Source organism: Lucilia sericata, unplaced genomic scaffold (assembly GCF_015586225.1).
Source record: "Lucilia sericata isolate MDLA Ls3-8-SP2 unplaced genomic scaffold, ASM1558622v1 Contig000070F_arrow, whole genome shotgun sequence".
In the NCBI taxonomy this organism is placed as follows: Eukaryota; Metazoa; Arthropoda; class Insecta; order Diptera; family Calliphoridae; genus Lucilia; species Lucilia sericata.
Genome location: NW_023994104.1, coordinates 261,007 through 283,399, shown reverse-complemented (window position 1 = coordinate 283,399; position 22,393 = coordinate 261,007). Strand labels below are relative to the sequence as shown.

The window sequence follows — 22,393 nt, the reverse complement described above, 5'->3', positions numbered from 1 at the left end:
GACATCGTCTATAGTCTGGAATGTATTCTATAGTCTTGTCAATAATATTATCTACGGTCTCTTCTATAGTCTGAATTATAGTCTCGTCGGCATTGTAGTCTGGACTCTATAGTCTGATCTATAGTATAGAATATAGTCTTGTGAACAGTAAGGACTACAGTCTCATTTATAGCCTTGTCTATAGAATCTGTACTCTTGTCTCGTCTGTATTGTAGTCTGGACCATAGTTTTCTCTATAGTCTTGTCAATAGTATAGACTATAGTCTTGTCAACAGTCTGGACTATATAGCCTTGGCTATAGTCTGTACTCTTGTCTCGTCTATAATCCGGAACGTATTCTCGTCTATTGGCTGGAGTGGATTGTATTCTCGTCTACAGTCTCGACTATAGCTTCGTCTATTGTTAGAATACTTTTAAGAATACTTTTTTAAGTCAAAATCTATAATTTTTCTATGACCAAAAAAGTATTTCACATCTCCCCGACGGGGAATTGAACCCCGGTCTCCCGCGTGACAGGCGGGGATACTGACCACTATACTATCGAGGATGTTGAGATATAATTGAACGATTATGGACAAATTCTATACCAGTAATGATTGATTTATTTTTTGGATTTAAACTTTCATTTGTTATCGGAATTTCTTTACCTCAAAATTTTTAATAAAATTCACAGTTCAAAGTTCCTCTAACTGCTGTATTATTTCCCTTTAACCCTCCCCATATCACAAAAATTCCTCAAACATATGATTCACTTTGACTATATGCCCCCAAAAATGATGGCGTGTTAAAAACATCTTTATTTAAAATACAAAAAATGTAAAAGAATCATAAAAATGATTAAAACATTCAAATTAACTTTATTTAAGGTTAATATCCTTAAAAATACTCAACCATACTCCGTATATACATATTCCTTAGAATATTGTGTATATGCAGTTTTATACAATTTATATCATTGTCAACAAATAGTGAAAAGTTATTTACTCGGCTGTCGTTGACATTTTTAACTTTAAATGTCAACTTTTCTACTTCTGCCCGAAAGAAAGAGCTCTAAAGTAAAACACAACTTCATAATATTGTTGTTAATGTGTTTTACAAAATAGTCCCCAAACACGATAAAAAATATAATCAACTTAACGTTGTCCTTTTTGTTCGAAATAAATTTTTAATGTATTTAAGGATTTTTTTGTTTTTTTATAAAACAAAATGATTAATAAGTTGCATTTAAAAAAATAAACTACCACCAGGAGGTAATAAATAATGACATGCTTGATTGTTGTTTATCTCTCAATGGTGGATTTTTTTAATGCATTTTAAGGGTTTGTAATTAATTTCTTTCATTTGGTTTAGTTTTTGGAGTTTGTAATATTTATAGAAGTTATATGCTGGTTTATGTTTAAAATTGATAAATGAGTGTCATATATGTAAATAAATTAGCTAATATTTTTTTGGTTATTAAAGTCACTAACTGTATAAAAAATATGACCAAGTATTTGATAAATGGTTGAAGTTTTATTTATTGCCAATGATATATAATTGATTGACTTTAATAAGTTATGAGAGCAGCTGCTGTACTAAAGTTGTTGTTTTTTTAAGTTACATCTAGAACTGGACTAGAACTGAACTAGAACTGGACTAGAACTGAAGTAGAACTGAACTAGAACTGAACTAGAACTGAACTAGAACTGAACTAGAACTGAACTAGAACTGAAGTAGAACTGAAGTAGAACTGAAGTAGATCTGAGACTAGAACTGAACTAGAACTGAACTAGAACTGAACTAGAACTGAACTAGAACTGAACTAGAACTGAACTAGAACTGAACTAGAACTGAACTAGAACTGAACTAGAACTGAACTAGAACTGAACTAGAACTGAACTAGAACTGAACTAGAACTGAACTAGAACTGAACTAGAACTGAACTAGAACTGAACTAGAACTGAACTAGAACTGAACTAGAACTGAACTAGAACTGAACTAGAACTGAACTAGAACTGAACTAGAAGTGAACTAGAACTGAACTAGAACTAGAACTGAACTTGAACTGAACTAGAACTGAACTAGAACTGAACTAGAACTGAACTAGAACTGAACTAGAACTGAACTAGAACTGAACTAGAACTGAACTAGAACTGAACTAGAAGTGAACTAAAACTGAACTAGAAGTGAACTAGAACTGAACAAGAACTGAACTAGAACTGAAATAGAACATAAGTAGAACTGAACAGAAACTGAACTACAACGAAAGTAAAAACTGATTGAAAGAGACAAAAAGTATTGTTCAGAACCTTTATTAAATATATTAAATTTTTAAAATGTATGTATATCCTTTGCTATTTTTCTATAACTGCCTTTTTATAACCATTTAATATGTCCACGTATAACTACATACATATGTGCCACATATTCGAAAAAATGTAATATGAATCTGGTTAATAAATGTCATGACATTAGTGAAAATTACTGTGAAAGTTTTAAAAATTTCAACAACATTTATGCACCCATCTCTAAAAGGACATTTAGAACATCTGTTATGGTTTCCTTACTCGCATTATAAAATATGTACAACAAAATCAAAGAAATATTTGCAATATTGCAAAAAAAAAAATAATCAAAAGGAACAAAGAAATATGATTACAAAATGCACTTGTTACGTGCAGACTGCTGGTCTTATACATACTAAAAACAAGTAATGTAAATCACCCTTAAAATTCTAAAACTTACGCAAAATCATTTACAAAATGCTCATATTATAAGTATTTACAATACCGCAAAAAAATATTTTATAGGTATAAAATATTAAGATACGCATACACATCTAAGCAGACAATAAACAACCCTCTTTGCATCTGTAAGTACATTTAAACATGGTAAAAGGATAACGGCTGAGGATACCAATAAACCACATTAATACATACAAGCATATACAATTTTTCTGTGAAATATTGCATTTATTGCTCTGAATGTGTAGTGAAAAAGAAGAACTGATCATAATTTAATAAATTGTATAAAATATTTATGACTTTCTGTATAAGTGTACTATCATCCATCCATGAAGTACATACTTACATTAATATATATTCAGTAGTGTAAAATTCGATTATAAGCATTTTATTGAATTAACACAATACCACTAAAGGGATTTGGCTGTTGTGTCATTTTTCTAGTATTTCACAGTTCAGTATAATCATAATGCTAACAAGTGTTTTTAAAGTAATTTATGGTTTACCACCCCAAACCTGAATTGTCTATGGGTGGAAATACGGTAAAAGCTTTTCGATGTTCGGTGAGATGTTTCTAAAATTGATGGTGCTTATTGAGAATGTTCGCTGTTCTAACAATAACGGAAACTATATAATGTGAATTTTGTGGTTTTAATGTTGTCAGTTCTAGTTCAGTTCTAGTTTAGTTCTAGTTCAGTTCTAGTTCAGTTCTAGTTCAGTTCTAGTTCAGTTCTAGTTCAGTTCTAGGTTAGTTTTAGTTCAGTTCTAGTTCAGTTCTAGTTCAGTTCTAGTTCAGTTCTAGTTTAGTTCTAGTTCAGTTCTAGTTCAGTTCTAGTTCAGTTCTAGTTCAGTTCTAGTTCAGTTCTAGTTCAGTTCTAGTTAGTTCTAGTTCAGTTCTTTCAGATTAGTTCAGTTCTAGTTCAGTTCTAGTTCAGGTTCTAGTTCAGTTATAGTTCAGTTCTAGTTCAGTTCTAGTTCAGTTCTAGTTCAGTTCTAGTTCAGTTCTAGGTTGTTCTAGTTCGTTATAGTTCAAGTTCTAGTTCAGTTCTAGTTCAGTTCTAGGTTAGTTCTAGTTCAGTTCTAGTTCAGTTCTAGTTCAGTTCTAGTTTAGTTCTAGTTCAGTTCTAGTTCAGTTCTTGTTCAGTTCTAGTTCAGTTCTAGTTTAGTTCTAGTTCAGTTCTAGTTCAGATCTAGTTCAGTTCTAGTTCAGTTCTAGTTCAGTTCTAGTTCAGTTCTAGTTCAGTTCTAGTTCAGTTCTAGTTCAGTTCTAGTTCAGTTCTAGTTCAGTTCTAGTTCAGTTCTAGTTCAGTTCTAGTTCAGTTCTAGTTCAGTTCTAGTTCAGTTCTAGTTCAGTTCTAGTTCAGTTCTAGTTCAGTTCTAGTTCAGTTCTAGTTCAGTTCTAGTTCAGTTCTAGTTCAGTTCTAGTTCAGTTCTAGTTCAGTTCTAGTTCAGTTCTAGTTCAGTTCTAGTTCAGTTCTAGTTCAGTTCTAGTTCAGTTCTAGTTCAGTTCTAGTTCAGTTCTAGTTCAGTTCTAGTTCAGTTCTAGTTCAGTTCTAGTTCAGTTCTAGTTCAGTTCTAGTTCAGTTCTAGTTCAGTTCTAGTTCAGTTCTAGTTCAGTTCTAGTTCAGTTCTAGTTCAGTTCTAGTTCAGTTCTAGTTCAGTTCTAGTTCAGTTCTAGTTCAGTTCTAGTTCAGTTCTAGTTCAGTTCTAGTTCAGTTCTAGTTCAGTTCTAGTTCAGTTCTAGTTCAGTTCTAGTTCAGTTCTAGTTCAGTTCTAGTTCAGTTCTAGTTCAGTTCTAGTTCAGTTCTAGTTCAGTTCTAGTTCAGTTCTAGTTCAGTTCTAGTTCAGTTCTAGTTCAGTTCTAGTTCAGTTCTAGTTCAGTTCTAGTTCAGTTCTAGTTCAGTTCTAGTTCAGTTCTAGTTCAGTTCTAGTTCAGTTCTAGTTCAGTTCTAGTTCAGTTCTAGTTCAGTTCTAGTTCAGTTCTAGTTCAGTTCTAGTTCAGTTCTAGTTCAGTTCTAGTTCAGTTCTAGTTCAGTTCTAGTTCAGTTCTAGTTCAGTTCTAGTTCAGTTCTAGTTCAGTTCTAGTTCAGTTCTAGTTCAGTTCTAGCTTCAGTTCTAGTTCAGTTCTAGTTCAGTTCTAGTTCAGTTCTAGTTCAGTTCTAGTTCAGTTCTAGTTCAGTTCTAGGTTCAGTTTCCAATTCACTTCTAGTTCACTTCTATTTCACTTCTAGTTCAGTTCTAATTCACTTTTAATTCACTTCATAATTCTCTTCTAGTTCACTTCTAGTACAATTTAGTAAGTTCTAGTTCATTTATAGTAAGATTTTTCCAAAATTGTCCTTTTACTGTCTATGCGTGCCTTTGTTAGGCCTTTAATTTGTTGTAAAACTTAATTGTTTTACAGCCATTTAATTTTTTCTCCATTTATTTGTTTATTTAACAAATTGTTTTTATATCAAACTTAAGTTCCTTCTGTTATTGTCGTATATTTTTTTATTAATCATAAAGTTTGTTTTTTATTTATAATTTTTGTTACTATTTTCTTTAGTTATTTTAAGGGTTTTTGTTATGGTGTCATAAACATAGGACCCATTAAGGGCGACAGTAAACAGCAACAGGAATTCATATTGTTTTATAAACATGGGGCTCATAAAGTTTGACATTTTGTGGAAAAGAAAAGATTTATAATTGAAAAACAAGCATACTACACAAACATTACAATAAATAAATGCTGGCAGTAGAAAGAGTTGAAGAAGTTTGAAAGTAGACAATATCATAAATAGACGAAGTGTGTTTTTACTACATTTTCCAAGATTGGAGCTTAAAATGGACTTGTACAGCACTGTAGAAAGTAAAAAAATCCGAATAATCTCCCCGACGGGGAATTGAACCCCGGTCTCCCGCGTGACAGGCGGGGATACTGACCACTATACTATCGAGGATGTTTAAGCAACATCGATTTTGCAGGCATTTGTATTACAGCACTTAGAACATTTAAAAATTCAACAGAAAAATAATTTCTGGGAAAGAATTGTCTGAAGACTGGGTTTTACAATGTTGCAGCAACATCCTCGATAGTATAGTGGTCAGTATCCCCGCCTGTCACGCGGGAGACCGGGGTTCAATTCCCCGTCGGGGAGATGTGTATACTTTTTTTTAAATTCCTGCCTTTAGATTTACTCTCGTATTTACATTTAAAGTTTTAATTACAACTACACAAAATTAATCCTCTTTATGGCCAAAGTATAATCAAAACAAAAATAATACTAGAACATGAATATGAGTAACCAAAGCTGGTTTTAACGTTGGTCAAAAACGAACAACAGTGGGACCTAGATAAAGCCCACACTTTCATTATCACTATAAACAAATGTCAATCTAAAGTTACAGTTCCTTAAGGAAACTAAATAAATAATGTTTATATAACGAAAATTTATGCAATTGTTAGTTACTTATAGCTAGGTCCCACTGTTGGTCTTATTTTTTGGTCCATTTTAAAAACATACGCATTTAAACAAACTAAAATTTATATGATATGTTTGTTTAAATATAGTTTTAACTCCCCAAACACCCACATACACTCACTTAAATATAAATGCATTTTACTCACACACACACACACTCACAGACTGGCTGATTTTGATATCCTTGCGTAAGTGTTGGTGTGTCTGTTCCATACACACACACACATATGAAAGGACATACAATCAGACAAATATGCAGACAGACTTTTCACATTTTAACAAAAACATAGGAAAACAACTTTGTGTGCTTCGTTAAGCAAAGTGGATGTTAAGTGTAATGCGATTTTTATGTAAATTTTGTTTTTCCAAAAAAGAAGAAAAATTGGAAAAAACTGTTGGCAACGTTTTTATAACTGATGACGATGATGATGATGCTGTTGGTTGCCACGGTCACGGCCAAGGGATATTGTATTGTAACCATCATCATCAGCTTCATTATTAACAACAAAAATCCTGGAATTTTTAACTCTACTTTTGTACTTCACATGTATATAACTTGCATTTTAACGCATATATACAACTTTATATCCTGTACTTATATATGAACCCAGCAGTTTTATAAACGATAATACATCTCTTTTACATAGTATATTTTTGTAACTACTTGATTAATTTTCTGGATTAATTGACACTTATTCTATGTAATCTTCCCTAAGTAATCTATAGTGGAGACAATTCGTTCAACAACAACTACCTTATTAGTCATACAGCGAATTCAATAACCAGCTACTATGCCAACTAATATGTTAACTTTTTAACTCAGGACCTGTCTCCCTCGACCTGCAGGTTTATATCATTTATAATTCGTGTTCATGTTTTCATGTTGGCAAATACTCAGTTACTTACTTATTTCCAACCCATCTCATCATCATCATACATTTTTGGGTATGAATTTTATTTAAGTGTATTCATTTGTTGTTATTGGGGTTTTTTGTAATTCAGTTTTATATTTTTCTTCTCTTGGCCAGTATACTATTCCACAGAATACAAAAAAATACATGAGCAAAAAAATCAGCTTAGCACAACAACAACAGCAATTCTCATTTAGTACAATGGTTGGATGTTATGGAAAATTTACTATTGTCCAAATATAAAACTTTTGTATTTTAAACCATTTAAATGTTTATGCTCATAAGGATATAAGCACACAGACACAAAGACACTCAAATAAAACACACATCCTAGGATACATACGAGTACGTTTAAACAATATCCTGTTATATGTAATTTAAGCCTTACTTTTAGACCAATATGATGTAAAAGTGGATAGTTTGTTAAGGGATTGTAAAAAAATCCGTTCTAGTTCAGTTCTAGTTCAGTTCTAGTTCAGTTCTAGTTCAGTTCTAGTTCAGTTCTAGTTCAGTTCTAGTTCAGTTCTAGTTCAGTTCTAGTTCAGTTCTAGTTCAGTTCTAGTTCAGTTCTAGTTCAGTTCTAGTTCAGTTCTAGTTCAGTTCTAGTTCAGTTCTAGTTCAGTTCTAGTTCAGTTCTAGTTCAGTTCTAGTTCAGTTCTAGTTCAGTTCTAGTTCAGTTCTAGTTCAGTTCTAGTTCAGTTCTAGTTCAGTTCTAGTTCAGTTCTAGTTCAGTTCTAGTTCAGTTCTAGTTCAGTTCTAGTTCAGTTCTAGTTCAGTTCTAGTTCAGTTCTAGTTCAGTTCTAGTTCAGTTCTAGTTCAGTTCTAGTTCAGTTCTAGTTCAGTTCTAGTTCAGTTCTAGTTCAGTTCTAGTTCAGTTCTAGTTCAGTTCTAGTTCAGTTCTAGTTCAGTTCTAGTTCAGTTCTAGTTCAGTTCTAGTTCAGTTCTAGTTCAGTTCTAGTTCAGTTCTAGTTCAGTTCTAGTTCAGTTCTAGTTCAGTTCTAGTTCAGTTCTAGTTCAGTTCTAGTTCAGTTCTAGTTCAGTTCTAGTTCAGTTCTAGTTCAGTTCTAGTTCAGTTCTAGTTCAGTTCTAGTTCAGTTCTAGTTCAGTTCTAGTTCAGTTCTAGTTCAGTTCTAGTTCAGTTCTAGTTCAGTTCTAGTTCAGTTCTAGTTCAGTTCTAGTTCAGTTCTAGTTCAGTTCTAGTTCAGTTCTAGTTCAGTTCTAGTTCAGTTCTAGTTCAGTTCTAGTTCAGTTCTAGTTCAGTTCTAGTTCAGTTCTAGTTCAGTTCTAGTTCAGTTCTAGTTCAGTTCTAGTTCAGTTCTAGTTCAGTTCTAGTTCCGTTCTAGTTCAGTTCTAGTTCAGTTCTAGTTCAGTTCTAGTTCAGTTCTAGTTCAGTTCTAGTTCAGTTCTAGTTCAGTTCTAGTTCAGTTCTAGTTCAGTTCTAGTTCAGTTCTAGTTCAGTTCTAGTTCAGTTCTAGTTCAGTTCTAATTCAGTTCAAATTCAAGAAATTTGTTTGTTTAGTGTCAAATGTTTGTGTGGTTGTTCTACTACAGAGTGTATTGCTGCAACATCCTCGATTTTATAGTAGTGATAGATATCCGCATCTGTTATTAAAAAATTCTGGTGTGTCTGTTTAAGCTAATAACCAGCAATGGAACTTCTACTGCAAAAGCATAGGTTTACTTAATTTTTAAAGAAATTGCAAAGATTTTCTCCAAAATAGTTCATGTAATTCTATTCTACGAAATTTGGCAATTTTATAACGAATATTTTAGTTTCTATTTTAAAATAAGTTTGGAGCCCAATAAATTTTCTGCCTTATATTGATTCTTAAAAGTTTGATATTAGAAGAATAATTCATTGTGAAGATCAGATTGTCCAAGAAATTTACCTGGAAAAGAGCGACGCATTAAAACTATGCATGTCATAGGAAAATTCCAAAATGTATATTGAATGTTGCTAATAATATTCTATCTTTTATAACGAAATATTCTAGGTTCTAGCAACATCCTCGATAGTATAGTGGTCAGTATCCCCGCCTGTCACGCGGGAGACCGGGGTTCAATTCCCCGTCGGGGAGATGATAGAAATGTTTTTTTAATTTTTTGGACATATAAAGGGCTTAAGGATTTTCTCAGAATAATTTCTGAAACCTATTAACATTTGCCTTAAAAATTATACCTCGTTATATTACAGAATTACACTAGACACATTAAACATACTGTTTTTTGGAACATCAATACATGATTGTCGAATTTTCGCATCCTTTTTTCTATTTTTTCTCTTATTCTGTTAATATTGTTGTTCTTGTTGTTGTTCCTAACAACAAGAAAAACATATCACAAAACATTTGTATCTACAACAACATACAAAATACATACAACATAATACTCTCTGTCAAGTGGTCGGTTGAATATTTACAATTTACGAAGAGTTCTCAACCAGACGGGCTAGTTTTTCATATATTCAAACTCCTCTTTGGTAGATAGATCCTTATGTTTACGATGTTGCTGTTTTCAAAAAACAATTCATTAGTGTATGTGTGAGTTAACTGAAGTGTATTTGTTATTGTGAATGTGTGTTTGTTTGTTTTTATGAAAAACAGAATGCGAATTTCAGTTTTTGGGTGTTTGAGTGTTTAAATGAAATCACAGTCGAAAATTGCTCATATTTGTATTTTGTAATTAACGTAATGAAAATGCTTTTCAAGTACTTTATGAGTATTATATACATAATTTTTATACTGAATGTTCTTTTCTTGCAATTTTTGTTTTCTGTGTATAAATATGATTTGTGTGGTTTTGGCTTTAACGAGAATTTTAAGTTTAATTTGGTATAACAATAAAATTTAAGGTAAATTTCAGATGTACATATGTATTCAAATCGAGTTCTTGCATTATTTGAAACAAATTCTAGAGATATTGATTGATATCTTTTCCTAAGGTATTGATGATCACATGGTGTGGCCAAATCTATATGAATGAACTGTTGCTTCAACATTTTTTAAATTTAGAAAATTTTTGTAATAATAATATCACTGAACTTTCAGACAAGAAGCCAAAAAATCTATGTTCTAGCAACATCCTCGATAGTATAGTGGTCAGTATCCCCGCCTGTCACGCGGGAGACCGGGGTTCAATTCCCCGTCGGGGAGATGATGAAAACATTTTTTGGAAGTATGTCTTTATCGTCTATAGTCTGGATTCTAGTTTACAATCTTGATAGTAGTACCGTCTAAAGCTGGACTCTCTCTACTCTACTCTCGTCTATATTATAGACTGTAATCTATAGACTGGAAGAGACTACAGTCCAGACTATAGTCCAGACTGCAAGCGAGATTATAGTCCATACTATAGACAATACTATTGTCCATACGATAGGCGAGACTATAGTCCATACTCTTGGTGAGATTATAGACCAGACTATAGAATAGAGTATAGTCCAAGACTAGTTACACACAATAGGCAAAAGTTATTGTTCATTCTATAGTCCAGTTTAGACTATAGACGATACTATAGCCCACACTTGAGATAAGATTACAGTAGAGACAATAAACTATATTATAGTCTAGACGAAACAATAGAGCAGAGCAAAGACCAGACTATTTACGAGTCTAAAGTCCTGACTGTAGAATAGTCTTTTTTAATAGTTTGACTTCAAATTAAAAAAGATTTGATCTAGATATCTCCCCGACGGGGAATTGAACCCCGGTCTCCCGCGTGACAGGCGGGGATACTGACCACTATACTATCGAGGATGTTAAGTACTTTGAGGCAATTTATTCTTATGAGCTACACCCAACTAAATTCTACATAAACAAACATTCTAAATAAACAATACAATCTTTACTAATCGTCAAACACTGTGGTTTTCGTCTGGTGGCATGCAACTTTATGGGCCCGTAGACAAAGTTTTATCATAAATTTTTTTACTTGTATCATATAAAAATTAGAATAATTTCACTTTCTTCTATTAAGCATAAAACTTAACAATGTGTAATTAATTGTACTAGAGCTAAAAAGAGTATAATAATAATAAAAAGAATTTAATGCCTAAACTAAACTGAAATAAAAAGTTTGTTTTATTTGAAAATTTTGATTTGTTTTTAAAGTGTCAGTCAGCAGAGGTTGTATAAAGTGACACATCGTATAATTTTGTTTATGTTGCCTTTATATGTAGTTTGTTTTGTTTAGTAATAAAGAGAATATTTAAATTTATTAACATTAGTTAGTTAAACACTATTATAAAAAAGATCATTATGAATGAGAGTTTGAGTAAGAGATTGTTAAACTTTTGGTTGTTGAAAATTAGAATAAACTATTTACTGGGGTATGCTTATAATAATGGGAATTGTAATGTGGTAAAAAAATGTATTAAATAATTTTAATAGGGTTAATAAACTAAAAAGATTTGAAATTTTAATTAAATTTTATGAAAACTTAAAAATTAAAAAAAAAAATTCATATAAAAATTTCACTAAATTCTATAAAATTTCAAGTTCAATCTTAAAAATAATGCAAAGACTAGTCTAGAAAATAGACGATAGAGTTGAATATAGACTAGACTACATACCATAATATAGACTAGACTCTACACTAGATTATAGACTGGATGATCGAGTTGTCTCTTGACTAGACTAAAGACTAAACCATAGACTAGACTATAGACTAGACTATAGACTAGACTATAGATTAGACTATAGACAAGACTATAGACTAGACTATAGACTAGACTATAGACTAGACTAGACTACTAGACTAGACTATAGACTAGACTATAGACTAGACTATAGACTAGACTATAGACTAGACTATAGACTAGACTATAGACTAGACTATAAACTAGACTATAGACTAGACTATAGACTAGACTATAGACTAGACTATAGACTAGACTATAGACTAGACTTTAGACTAGACTATAGACTAGACTAGACTAGACTATAGACTAGACTATAGACTAGACTATAGACTAGACTATAGACTAGACTATGGACTAGACTATAGACTAGACTATAGACTAGACTATCGACTAGACTATAGACTAGACTATAGACTAGACTATAGACTAGACTATAGACTATAGACTAGACTATAGACTAGACTAGACTATAGACTATAGACTAGACTGTAGACTAGACTATAGACTGGACTAAAGACTAGACTATAGACTAGACTATAGACTAGACTATAGACTAGACTATAGACTAGACTATAGACTAGACTATACTATAGACTAGACTATAGACTAGACTATAGACTAGACTAGACTAGACTAGACTAGACTATACTATAGACTATAGACTATAGACTAGACTAGACTAGACTATAGACTATAGACTGTAGACTATAGACTAGACTAGACTATAGACTATAGACTATAGACTATAGACTATAGACTATAGACTATAGACTATAGACTATAGACTATAGACTAGACTAGACTATAGACTAGACTAGACTAACTGTAGACTAGACTATAGACTAGACTATAGACTAGACTATAGACTAGACTATAGACTAGACTATAGACTAGACTATAGACTAGACTATAGACTAGACTATAGACTAGACTATAGACTAGACTATAGACTAGACTATAGACTAGACTATAGACTAGACTATAGACTAGACTATAGACTAGACTATAGACTAGACTATAGACTAGACTATAGACTAGACTATAGACTAGACTATAGACTAGACTATAGACTAGACTATAGACTAGACTAGACTATAGACTAGACTATACTAGACTATAGACTAGTCTATAGACTAGACTATAGACTAGTCTATAGACTAGACTATAGACTAGACTATAGACTAGACTATAGACTAGACTATAGACTAGACTATAGACTAGACTATAGACTAGACTTATAGACTATAGACCTATAGACTAGACTATAGACTAGACTATAGACTAGACTATAGACTAGACTATAGACTAGACTATAGACTAGACTATAGACTAGACTATAGACTAGACTATAGACTAGACTATAGACTAGACTATAGACTAGACTATAGACTAGACTATAGACTAGAATATAGACTAGACTATAGACTAGACTATAGACTAGACTATAGACTAGACTATAGACTAGACTATAGACTAGACTATAGACGAGACTATAGACTAGACTATAGACTAGACTATAGACTAGACTATAGACTAGACTATAGACTAGACTATAGACTAGACTAGACTATAGACTAGACTATAGACTAGACTATAGACTAGACTATAGACTAGACTATAGACTAGACTATAGACTAGACTATAGACTAGACTATAGACTAGACTATAGACTAGACTATAGACTAGACTATAGACTAGACTATAGACTAGACTATAGACTAGACTATAGACTAGACTATAGACTAGACTATAGACTAGACTATAGACTAGACTATAGACTAGACTAAACCTAACTATAGGCTAGACTATAGACTAGACTATAGACTAGACTATAGACTAGACTATAGACTAGACTATAGACTAGACTATAGACTAGACTATAGACTAGACTATAGACTAGACTATAGACCAGACTATAGACTAGACTATAGACTAGACTATAGACTAGACTATAGACTAGACTATAGACTAGACTATAGACTAGACTATAGACCAGACTATAGACTAGACTATAGACTAGACTATAGACTAGACTATAGACTAGACTATAGACTAGACTATAGAACTATAGACTAGACTATAAACCTAACTATAGGCTAGACTATAGACTAGACTATAGACTAGACTATAGACTAGACTATAGACTAGACTATAGACTAGACTATAGACTAGACTATAGACTAGACTATAGACTAGACTATAGACCAGACTATAGACTAGACTATAGACTAGACTATAGACTAGACTATAGACTAGACTATAGACTAGACTATAGACTAGACTATAGACCAGACTATAGACTAGACTATAGACTAGACTATAGACTAGACTATAGACTAGACTATAGACTAGACTATAAACCTAACTATAGGCTAGACTATAGACTAGACTATAGACTAGACTATAGACTAGACTATAGACTAGACTATAGACTAGACTATAGACTAGACTATAGACTAGACTATAGACTAGTCTATAGACTAGACTATAGACTAGACTATAGACCAGACTATAGACTAGACTATAGACTAGACTATAGACTAGACTATAGACTAGACTATAGACTAGACTATAGACTAGACTATAGACTAGACTATAGACTAGACTATAGACTAGACTATAGACTAGACTATAGACTAGACTATAGACTAGACTATAGACTAGACTATAGACTAGACTATAGACTAGACTATAGACTAGACTATAGACTAGACTATAGACTAGACTATAGACTAGACTATAGACTAGACTATAGACTAGACTATAGACTAGACTATAGACTAGACTATAGACTAGACTATAGACTAGACTATAGACTAGACTATAGACTAGACTATAGACTAGACTATAGACTAGACTATAGACTAGACTATAGACTAGACTATAGACTAGACTGTAGACTATACACTAGACTAAAGACTAGACTGTAGACTATACACTAGACTAAAGACTAGACTATAGACTAGACTATAGACTAGACTATAGACTAGACTATAGACTAGACTATAGACTAGACAATAGACTAGACTATAGACTAGACTATAGACTAGACTATAGACTAGACTATAGACTAGACTATAGACTAGACTATAGACTAGACAATAGACTAGACTATAGACTAGACTATAGACTAGACTATAGACTAGACTATAGACTAGACTATAGACTAGACTACTATAGACTAGACTATAGACTAGACTATAGACTAGACTATAGACTAGACTATAGACTAGACTATAGACTAGACTATAGACTAGACTATAGACCTAGACTATAGACTAGACTATAGAACTAGACTATAGACTAGACTATAGACTAACTAGACTATAGACTAGACTAGACTAGACTAGACTAGACTAGACTATAGACTAGACTATAGACTAGACTATAGAATAGACTATAGACTAGACTATAGACTAGACTATAGAATAGACTATAGACTAGACTATAGACTAGACTATAGACTAGACTATAGACTAGACTATAGACTAGACTATAGACTAGACTATAGACTAGACTATAGACGAGACTATAGACTAGAACTATAGACTAGACTAGAGACTAGACTATAGACTAGACTATAGACTAGACTATAGACTATACTATAGACTAGACTATAGACTAGACTATAGACTAGACTATAGACTAGACTATAGACTGGACTATAACATCTTCTAAGGTTGCATTTAAAATCAATGTCAATGGTCTCGTCTGTTGCCTTATTTATAGATCTGTCTTCAATTCTCTGTTATTTGAAGAAATGGTGTAATTCTCCATAATTATTTTGACAATAGTTTCTTTTTTGTTATTTATTAGAATACACATTGAGTTTAGTTAGATTTTATGGCTTGTTAATTAAAGTAATTAAATGCGATCAAATATTACAATAAATTTTAAAATTTTTATAAAACAACAAATGAATACAAAATAAACGGAAATATATTTAAAAGGGGTTAAATAAAAGTTTTTTAAACAAAATAAAACCTTTATAAAACTGATTTTACAAAAGTCTTTGTTTCAAAAAGGAGTGCTAAAAACATTAAAACATATTTTTTTTTGCAGAGACAGGACAACAATAAATACTTTACATCGAATACAAAATATTAACAAATTGAACACGTCCCTGTATATGGAAAATCCTCTTGGTCATATAAACTTGTTTTTTGTAGAGAAAGTCAACTATACCAACATTTATCATAAATATTTTTAAAGTTTTTTTTATTCAAAACAATATTTTTTTTTACTTTTTTATATTTTCTATCTCAGGTTTGCTTGTCTGTGTATACACTTCGCATTTCAAACACATCCTGTTCAAATGTTATGTTATTTATGCAAAAAGTGTTGCTATGTCTGGTTTAAACACAAAAAATGCCCTGAAGCATAAAAATAGTTGCATACAAATATAAACTACAATACGGGACTGAATTGATACAACCAACAGAGCAACAAAAAAAAATTCCAACCAACAGACAGACAAAAAAAAAAAAAAAACTATATAAAAATACATTTGTTTTACAGATAAACAGATTTAAAATAAAAATAATAATAAATAATTTGTTAAGCCATAAAAAATGTCTGAAAACATTTTGTTACAGCAATAACTATCAAACAAAATAAAAAACACTTTAAATTTATTTGTTAAAAATTTAGTTTTTTTTAAGAAAACTTTAAAAATTAAAAGTTTTGTAGTCATTTAAATATTTTGGAGTTGAATTTGTGCTAAAGTAACAAACATACGAAGTGAAAAACATTTTTTAATTATAATGTCTGCTAAGGACACTTTTGTATCCGTTTTGTTTTGTATCCTCTTTAGTTTTTTATTTTTTCTTTTTGGAGAAAATAAAGCTTTGTGTTTTAGTTGTTAAATTTTTTGGGTTGTAAAAGCGCATCATGCATGGAAAGTTGTATGCTCAATAAATGAAATGTTGAAGAAAAGGAAAACGGGACCAACAATCTGGATCATGTCATAGAATAGAAATGAACTAGAACTGAACTAGAACTCAAATAGAACTGAACTAGAACTAAATTAGATCTGAACTAGAACTAAACTAGAACTGAACTAGAACCGAACTAGAACTGAACTATAACTGAACTAGAACTGAACTAGAACTGATAGAACTGAACTCGAACTGAAAACTAGAACTGAACATAACTAGAACTGAACTAGAACTGAACTAGAACTGAACTAGAACTGAACTAGAACTGAACTAGAACTGAACTAGAACTGAACTAGAACTGAACTAGAACTGAACTAGAACTGAACTAGAACTGAACTAGAACTGAACTAGAACTGAACTAGAACTGAACTAGAACTGAACTAGAACTGAACTAGAACTGAACTAGAACTGAACTAGAACTGAACTAGAACTGAACTAGAAGAACTGAACTAGAACTGAACTAGAACTGAACTAGAACTGAACTAGAACTGAACTAGAACTGAACTAGAACTGAACTAGAACTGAACTAGAACTGAACTAGAACTGAACTAGAACTGAACTAGAACTGAACTAGAACTGAACTAGAACTGAACTAGAACTGAACTAGAACTGAACTAGAACTGAACTAGAACTGAACTAGAACTGAACTAGAACTGAACTAGAACTGAACTAGAACTGAACTAGAACTGAACTAGAACTGAACTAGAACTGAAGAACTGAACTAGAACTGAACTAGAACTGAACTAGAACTGAACTAGAAACTGAACTAGAACTTAACTAGAACTGAACTAGAACTGAACTAGAACTGAACTAGAACTGAACTAGAACTGAACTAGAACTGAACTAGAACTGAACTAGAACTGAACTAGAACTGAACTAGAACTGAACTAGAACTGAACTAGAACTGAACTAGAACTGAACTAGACTGAACTAGAACTGAACTAGAACTGAACTAGAACTTGAACTAGAACTGAACTAGAACTGAACTAGAACTGAAAACTAGAACTGAACTAGAACTGAACTAGAACTGAACCTTAGAACTGAACTAGAACTGAACTAGAACTGAACTAGAACTGAACTAGAACTGAACTAGAACTGAACTACAACTGAAATAAGAACTGAACTAGAACTGAACTAGAACTGAACTAGAACTGAACTAGACTGAACTAGAACTGAACTAAACTGAAGACTGAACTAGAACTGAACTAAACTGAACTAGAACTGAACTAGAACTGAACTAGAACTGAACTAGAACTGAACTAGAACTGAACTAGAACTGAACTAGAACTGAACTAGAACTGAACTAGAACTGAACTAGAACTGAACTAGAACTGAACTAGAACTGAACTAGAACTGAACTAGAACAGAACTAGAACATGAACTAGAACTGAACTTAGAACTGAACTAGAACAGACTAGAACTAGAAACTACTGAACTAGAACTGAACTAGAACTGAACTAGAACTGAACTAGAACTGAACTAGAACTGAACTAGAACTGAACTAGAACTGAACTAGAACTGAACTAGAACTGAACTCGAACTGAACTAGAACTGAACTAGAACTGAGCTAGAACTGAACTAGAACTGAACTAGAACTGAACTAGAACTAGAACTAAATTAGAATTGAACAAGAACTGAACTCAATTAGTCTGCATTCTAGTTATTAGTCACATGTGTAGTCTATATTCTAGTCGTAGAAGGATTTAGTTGGTGCTGCAACCATTTTAAGTATTTTGGTCCTTCGTACTCAAAAAAGCAAAAGTTTTCTATGATTTTTATTTTCATTTTTAAATTTTCTTTTGTTGTTGGTATATTGTTTGTAGTTTTATGTTACGCCTTGGTCATTTTCTCATGTGTAACAAGCACAAGTATAAAACTTTTGTTTGTTACTAACAGCAACAATACAAACAATAATAACTCTAAAAACCTTCACAACTACTTGCTCAGCTGCCTTACAAAACATACAAGGATAACAAAAGGCTTGACACACTCGAAATGTCCCAAACTGTCATACACAGAAAAATTACAAAAAACATTTAAGCCTGAAGCAGCGTAAATACAATTTTTAGACAAGTTTAAAAAAAATGCAAACATACACGTTTAGGCATTTGCAAACAATTGTAAAATTTTGTCGTTCAAGTAATATTAAAAAAAATTTTAATTACAGTAAATTCTTTTTTATGACGATTGTGTTTTTTTTTTCTACATAAGGAACTAACAGTTGAAAAAATCCCAAAAATATATAAAATAGGGAGTCATTGTAATAACTTAATTCTTTTGCCCAAAATGAACGAAAATTTCATATTTGTCACCACAATTGTGTTGTTTGCTGGTTTTATAGCCTCGTATATCCGCATGTTTATTTTATATATTGCGGATGTTGTTTTCACTACATTTACTACTATTATTTGTTTGTACGTTCATTTCTGTCTGATTGTTGTAATTTCGGACATATAGTACTATTTTGGCACTTTATGGTTGGCTGGATGAGATGAGGCTTCATAGCCCATTCGTTCTTAATATGAATACTGCATAAAATTTTGGTTATAATAAATAAACGGAAATGTATACTACATTATACAGGATGTTAAAAATGTGGCATAATCTAAAACACCAAAATGCAGCAATAACAAACGGAGAAAAAAAACGTGTGCGAGAAAATCCTGGTTTAATATCTCACACTAAATTAGCCACTTTTTGACACTTGACAGTAATTTTTAATATGCGAGAACTGAAATAAATGAAAATGTGGTTTTATGATTTTGGTATTTTGTATGCTGTTTAAGTTTTCAAGCTTTAAAAATATTATTTTTTAAAATTTTTAGAATCATCTTCAATTACTTAAACGGGCCATGACCAATTGATCTTGTGAAAGAGATAAGAAGTTGATAATTTGCATTCTAGTGCAATTGTGTATAAAATAATAAAAATAAAATAATTATCTTAAACAAGAATTTATTGAATTAAATTTAAAGGTGACCATATTTTGAAACTATGATATGTACTTAGAAGAACTAGAACTGAACTAGAACTGAACTAGAACTGAACTAGAACTGAATTAGAACTGAACTAGAACTGAACTAAGAACTGAACTAGAAATGAACTAGAACTGAACTAGAACTGAACTAGAACTGAACTAGAACTGAACTAGAACTGAACTAGAACTGAACTAGAACTGAACTAGAACTGAACTAGAACTGAACTAGAACTGAACTAGAACTGAACTAGAACTGAACTAGAACTGAACTAGAACTGAACTAGAACTGAACTAGAACTGAACTAGAACTGAACTAGAACTGAACTAGAACTGAACTAGAACTGAACTAGAAACTGAAACTAGAACTGAACGAGAACTGAACTAGAACTGAACTAGAACTGAACTAGAACTGAACTAGAACTGAACTAGAACTGAGCTAGAACTGAACTAGAACTGAACTAGAACTGAACTAGAACTGACTAGAACTGAAACTATAACTAAACTAGAACTATAAACTGAACTAGAACTGAACTAGAACTGAACTAGAACTGAACTAGAACTGAACTAGAACTGAACTAGAACTGAACTAGAACTGAATAGAACTGAACTAGAACTGAACTAGAACTGAACTAGAACTGAACTAGAACTGAACTAGAACTGAACTAGAACTGAACTAGAACTGAACTAGAACTGATCTAGATCTGAACTAGAACTGAACTAGAACTGAACTAGAACTGAACTAGAACTGAACTAGAACTGAACTAGAACTGAACTAGAACTGAACTAGAACAGAACTAGACAGAACTAAACAGAACTAGAACTGAACTAGAACTGAACTAGAACTGAACTAGAACTAATCTAGAACTGAACTAGAACAGAACTAGAACAGAAATAGAACAGAACTAGAACAGAACTAGAACAGAACAAAGCAGAACAAGAACAGAACTAGAACAGAACTAGAACAGATTTAACAGAACTAGAACAGAACTAGAACAGAACTAGAACAGAACTAGAACAGAACTAGAACAGAACTAGAACAGAACAAAAACAGAACTAGAACAGAACTATAACAGAACTAGAACAGAACTAGAACAGAACTAGAACAGAACTAGAACAGAACTAGAACAGAACTAGAACAGAACTAGAACAGAACTAGAACAGAACTAGAACAGAACTAAACGAACTAAACAAACTAGAACAGAACTAGAACAGAACTAGAACAGACTAGAACAGAACTAGACAAGAACTAGAACAGAACTAGAACAGAACTAGAACAAACTAGAACAGAACTAGAACAGAACTAGAACAGAACTAGAACAGAACTAGAACAGAACTAGAACAGAACTAGAACAGAACTAGAACAGAACTAGAACAGAACTAGAACAGAACTAGAACAGAACTAGAACAGAACTAGAACAGAACTAGAACAGAACTAGAACAGAACTAGAACAGAACTAGAACAGAACTAGAACAGAACTAGAACAGAACTAGAACAGAACTAGAAACAGAACTAGAACAGAACTAGAACAGAACTAGAACAGAACTAGAACAGAACTAGAACAGAACTAGAACAGAACTAGAACAGAACTAGAACAGAACTAGAACAGAACTAGAACAGAACTAGAACAGAACTAGAACAGAACTAGAACAGAACTAGAACAGAACTAGAACAGAACTAGAACAGAACTAGAACAGAACTAGAACAGAACTAGAACAGAACTAGAACAGAACTAGAACAGAACTAGAACAGAACTAGAACAGAACTAGAACAGAACTAGAACAGAACTAGAACAGAACTAGAACAGAACTAGAACAGAACTAGAACAGAACTAGAACAGAACTAGAACAGAACTAGAACAGAACTAGAACAGAACTAGAACAGAACTAGAACAGAACTAGAACAGAACTAGAACAGAACTAGAACAGAACTAGAACAGAACTAGAACAGAACTAGAACAGAACTAGAACAGAACTAGAACAGAACTAGAACAGAACTAGAACAGAACTAGAACAGAACTAGAACAGAACTAGAACAGAACTAGAACAGAACTAGAACAGAACTAAAACAGAACTAGAACAGAAGTAAAACTAGCTATTTTCCCCTTGATATATCTAGTTCTTGCTGATCACTAGTCCTAGCTGACGATGCACTGGTAGCACCTTTATAACCGGGGAAGAACACCAAGGAGAACAAGACTCACGTGAGTTTTTCTTGATTTATATTATTGTAAAGAATCTTCTTTTGCTAGGAAAATCATTGAATCGTACATTCTCTTTTTATGGTCTTTCAAACTGCAGACTTGCCATATTTTCGACATTTTGTAATATTTTGCTTTGAAGAGTAAGCTCAAAAAAGTTACACCTGGTCACTTTAAACATCAAAAATATTTTAAGAATATAAATTGTATTTGATGCTTATACAGACAGCATATCCAAACAAACCTATTCAAAAGTATAAAGAATGATTCATGCTTGCGTGAGGCCAAGTAATTTATGGTGGTGAGTTGATTAAGAAATACGAAAAGCAAGAAATATTGCTACAGCAGCAACTGTTTATGAACAACATTTAGTTACTTGCATGTAACAATCCCGTATTGTCTAGTGGTTAGGATATCCGGCTCTCACCCGGAAGGCCCGGGTTCGATTCCCGGTACGGGAAATTAGTTTTTTACTTTTTTTATAAATGATTATATATTTTAATATTTAATAATTTTAGTTAAATATAAGTTGAGATATTACTGG

General features: G+C 32.2%; 7 non-coding genes across 7 annotated transcripts; 4 read left to right on the top strand and 3 right to left on the bottom strand.

Annotated features, from left to right (window-relative positions):
* Positions 1-475: 475 nt before the first annotated feature.
* Positions 476-547, bottom strand: Trnad-guc. The gene has a single exon. It is a non-coding gene; the product is annotated as a tRNA-Asp (tRNA).
* A 5,046-nt stretch (positions 548-5,593) lies between these two features.
* Trnad-guc lies at positions 5,594-5,665 on the bottom strand. Its single transcript has one exon. It is a non-coding gene; the product is annotated as a tRNA-Asp (tRNA).
* Positions 5,666-5,791: 126 nt separating this feature from the next.
* Positions 5,792-5,863, top strand: Trnad-guc. Its single transcript has one exon. It is a non-coding gene; the product is annotated as a tRNA-Asp (tRNA).
* Positions 5,864-9,104: 3,241 nt separating this feature from the next.
* On the top strand, positions 9,105-9,176 carry Trnad-guc. Its single transcript has one exon. It is a non-coding gene; the product is annotated as a tRNA-Asp (tRNA).
* A 1,002-nt stretch (positions 9,177-10,178) lies between these two features.
* On the top strand, positions 10,179-10,250 carry Trnad-guc. Its single transcript has one exon. It is a non-coding gene; the product is annotated as a tRNA-Asp (tRNA).
* Positions 10,251-10,781: 531 nt separating this feature from the next.
* Trnad-guc lies at positions 10,782-10,853 on the bottom strand. Its single transcript has one exon. It is a non-coding gene; the product is annotated as a tRNA-Asp (tRNA).
* An 11,385-nt stretch (positions 10,854-22,238) lies between these two features.
* On the top strand, positions 22,239-22,310 carry Trnae-cuc. The gene has a single exon. It is a non-coding gene; the product is annotated as a tRNA-Glu (tRNA).
* The last annotated feature ends 83 nt before the right edge of the window (positions 22,311-22,393 follow it).